Source organism: Copadichromis virginalis, linkage group LG15 (genome assembly GCF_057382275.1).
Source record: "Copadichromis virginalis isolate Kocher_CV1m ecotype Utaka linkage group LG15, C_Virginalis_male_GT1.1, whole genome shotgun sequence".
In the NCBI taxonomy this organism is placed as follows: Eukaryota; Metazoa; Chordata; class Actinopteri; order Cichliformes; family Cichlidae; genus Copadichromis; species Copadichromis virginalis.
The window spans coordinates 27,709,876-27,714,124 of NC_140632.1; the positions used below are offsets into that span (position 1 = coordinate 27,709,876).

The 4,249-nt window shown below is 46.4% G+C and overlaps 1 long non-coding RNA gene across 1 annotated transcript; it reads right to left on the reverse strand.

The window, feature by feature from the left end:
• Nucleotides 1–2,751: 2,751 nt before the first annotated feature.
• LOC146692648 (uncharacterized) lies at nucleotides 2,752–3,699 on the reverse strand. The gene is made up of 2 exons (XR_014915020.1): nucleotides 3,390–3,699; nucleotides 2,752–2,911 (listed from the first exon to the last, which is right to left on the reverse strand). It is a non-coding gene; the product is annotated as an uncharacterized LOC146692648 (long non-coding RNA).
• Between the last annotated feature and the right edge of the window lie 550 nt (nucleotides 3,700–4,249).

Below are 4,249 nucleotides of genomic sequence, written 5' to 3' on the forward strand. Positions count from 1 at the left end.
ACCCTTCATCACTACCTGATTTGGTGAATTTGGTTCTGGAATGTTTCAGCTCCACTCTTTCTCGCTTACTTGGCTCTTCCTCTCTCAGATGATCAAGCTGTTCATATATGGTTTCTTGCTCTTTGAGGAATTCCAGAAGACTATCAAATCGTTTTTCTGGGGTGACCGTGTTTCTACTGTCAGCAACACAAATAAGCCACTCCTTTTTGAGTGTTTCCGGAAGTTTACTTTCGATTGACTTTGTCACCAGTGGGTTTTTTATGGCCCCCGTGTCACCAAGGTCAACCAGGTCTTGAAGCGCTTTCTCCACAGCTTGAATTAATTCCACTATTTTTCTTGGCTGGTGGCTCTTAACAGCTGGCATCCTCTGTAACTCCTCCACTATTTCAATAGCAATTGATGTTTGATTGCCGAACCGATTCTCCAAAACACGAAAGATGTCGTCTGCAGTGTTGTAAGTGGTGAGTCGAAGTTCTTTCGTTATTTTCTCATCCACACTATCAAGTAGCTGAAACTTTTTGATCTCTTTCGAACCAGATGGCTCCGCCTGCCCCTGAAGAACCTCCCATTCCTTCTTCCATCTGTGGAAGTCTAGTTTATTTCCAAGAAACTTAGGAAGTGCTGTTGGTTTCAGCTTGATGATTGGCATGGGGCAGCTGGAGGTAACTGGCAATGATGACAGGTGATCGGCATCCTCCTTTATTCTCATTTCCAGAAAGTCAGCTTTTCTGGAAACCAGCCTGGGGACGCCGAGTTCCAGCCTCTGTATGTTGCTTTGAAGATCTCTCCGAATACCTGATGGGATCCAATGCTTCCACTTGCTATACCTCTCCTTTGCCATTCCCACCAATTCTTTCAGGTGGCCAAGAACGAAATCATACACTTCATAATTACCGTCAGGCGTAATGGCAGCAACATGATCACACTCAGCCTCTGCTGCCTGTAGTGCTGTGGACAATTCTGCACTTCCAAAGTTGGCCCAGAGAGCCTCTCTGACTAGGGTTTTTATTTCCTTCAGTTTTAACTCACATTCACTTGCAGTCTTTGCTAAGTCGGCTCTCTGCTGTTCTGTCAGCACAGCTGCTTCACTTGTGTCAGGCTTTGCCTCTAGCTCCGTGATGAAACCGGCCTCTAGATCATCATTGGCCTCCATGACTTTCTCTGCTTCCATTGTCAGTCTATTGAAACTGTCTTTGAGTTCTTCTTCAGTCATATCCTCATGCGTCCTCGTAATGCTATTAACCAGACGAGAGAATGATCTCTTGGCTGTTGCCCTCACTCCTTTGAGTTGTTCAACTGACTTTCCAGCAGCTTGGTCTGCCATTTTTGTGTGCTCAGCTTGAACTGGGGTTTATTTACTAATGGGAATGGCACATGCAACTTGAGGGATTCTCCGAATTTCCTCTTTGCACTAATTATTCCCTTATCCCAGGACTAAAGGTCATTTTTCCCAGATTTGATTTCCCGGTTTTTCACTGTCAAGCTCTCTAAGTTTGTGCAGCTTCCCCGCTTGAAAGGGATTGATGCATCTACCACAGGTGTTTAACTGGGTTTCACTCAATGACCAGGCAGATCTTTTGTTTTCCTTTTCTTTAATCTTCTTTTCGGCCACAGTCAGCCATAGGTGAAAAACCTTTAAATACAAACCAAAAAACCCAAATACAAATTATGTTTGCTATCACACATCTGCAAATATTGTAAACAATCCCAAACACGCCCAACCAGTCTACAAACACATGTAGACTGGTTGGGCAAACTCCCATGCACCCTCAAGTATCCTCGAGAGGATAAAGAGCTGGTCCAGTGTTCCGCGACCAGGACGAAAACCGCATTGTTCCTCCTGTATCCGAGGTTCGACTAGCGGACGAACTCTCCTTTCCAGCACCCTGGCATAGACTTTCCCAGGGAGGCTGAGGAGTGTGATCCCCCTGTAGTTGGAACACACCCTCCGGTCCCCCTTCTTAAAGATGGGGACCACCACCCCGGTCTGCCAGTCCACAGGTACTGCCCCTGATCTCCACGCAACATTGCAGAGGCGTGTCAACCAGGACAGCCCTACAATGTCCAGAGCCTTCAGGAACTCGGGGCGGACCTCATCAGTTGTTTAACTGCCTCAGTGACCTCGCCCCCGGAAATTGGCGGGTCATTCCCCTCATCCCCAGACTCTGCTTCCTCCTCGGAAGACGTGTCAGTGGGATTAAGGAGGTCCTCGAAGTATTCCTTCCACCGCCTGACAATTTTCTCAGTCGACGTCAGCAGCACTCCGCCAGCACTATACACAGTGCAGGTAGAGCACCGCTTTCCCCTCCTGAGACGCCTGACGGTTTGCCAGAATCTCTTCAAGGCAGTCCGAAAGTCTTTTTCCATGGCCTCTCCAAACTCCTCCCACACCCGAGTTTTTGCTTCAGCCACTGCCCGTGCCGCATTCCGCTTGGCCTGTCGATACCTGTCGGCTGCCTCCGGAGTCCCACAGGCTAACCAAGCCCGATAGGACTCCTTCTTCAGCCTGGTGGCTCCCTTCACCTCTGGTGTCCACCAATTGGTTCAGGGATTACCACCACAGCAGGCACCAACCACCTTGCGGCCGCAGCTCAATGCAGCAGCTTCGGCAGAATATGGTCCATTCGGACTCAATGTCCCCAGTCTCCCTCGGAATGCTGTTGAAGCTCTGCCGGAGGTGTGCGTTGAAGATCTCGCGGACTGGGGCCTCTGCTAGACGTTCCCAGCACACCCTCACTACGCGTTTAGGTGCACTGTCAAGCTCTCTAAGTTTGTGCAGCTTCCCCGCTTGAAAGGGATTGATGCATCTACCACAGGTGTTTAACTGGGTTTCACTCAATGACCAGGCAGATCTTTTGTTTTCCTTTTCTTTAATCTTCTTTTCGGCCACAGTCAGCCATAGGTGAAAAACCTTTAAATACAAACCAAAAAACCCAAATACAAATTATGTTTGTTATCACACATCTGCAAATATTGTAAACAATCCCAAACACATTTTTTTTTCTTTTTTTTTTTTAAACACATCAATGCAGTGCATAAGCTTTGTAGTACAATATTTGCTTGAGTATTTTTAAATGCTCAAATTACGTAATTCACTAACAATTGTACATACACCTTGAGAAATACTGCTTTCTATTAAAGTGCTAAATTAAATAATCAATCTGCATTAGAACTTGAGCAGTAACAATAGTATTTATAACCAGCTTCTCTTAACCATATGCAAGCATTAACAGTCTTCCATATGCAGACCAACAATAAACAATGGTGCCGCTCGTAAACAGGCAACCAACTCACGGCACAGTGCTAATGCTACGTAAGCTAGCGGCAGCCGCGATTCTTTAGCAACTCGCTTCAAAGTCTTTTACCATAGTCAGCAACCATTCCCTTACCGGCTGCCTCCCTGGCTTTAAAGATACTTCAGTTCCACACAATATTCATGTTGGCGACAACTTATTGAAGGAATTATGCTGGGCTTTTCCCGAAAGTGGCACCTTCCTATTGCTTCCCAGTTCGCCTTTCTTTTTCTTCCCGACAGAAACCCAGACACAAGATTAGTTCCGCCCTCCAGTCTGTCACGTTTACTTTTTCCCTCAGGGCTCTCCACCTCCTACTCGGTTTGACTTGACATGCACCAAGTCTGTCCAGCGTCCTCCCCCGCCACCTGATCCAACTCACCACCAGGTGGTGATCAGTTGACAGCTCAGCCCCTTAAGAAGGAAGACAGGATAAAAGACATGCTGTGGAAGAGAGACAGAGGTTAAATTTTTTTTCTCTGGTCCCCTCCCCAATCAGACCAGGAGTGACATGTTTAGCCGCTTGTTCTCCTTAAATTGCTGGCTGTCTGAGTGGTGTCCCAGAAACGATGTGGGCTTCATAGATAATTGGCAAACCTTCTGGAGGAAACCTGGTCTTGTTAGAAGAGACGGCATCCATCCCACTTTGGATGGAGCAGCTCTCATTTCTAGAAATATGGACAAATTTATTAAACCCCCCAAAATATGACTATCCAGAGTTGGGACCAGGAAGCAGAGTTGCAGTCTTACACGCCTCTCTGCAGCTTCTCTCCTCCTGCTACCCCCCCAAAAACCCATCTCCATAGAGACTGTGTCAGCTCCCAAACAGACAAAAAACAAACTAAAAACCAGCAACAAACAACTTAAACATAAACAATTACAAAGAAAGAACAATAAAGTATCCACATCTGAACCAAAGAGTAAAACAGTGAAATGTGGATTATTAAATATTAGGT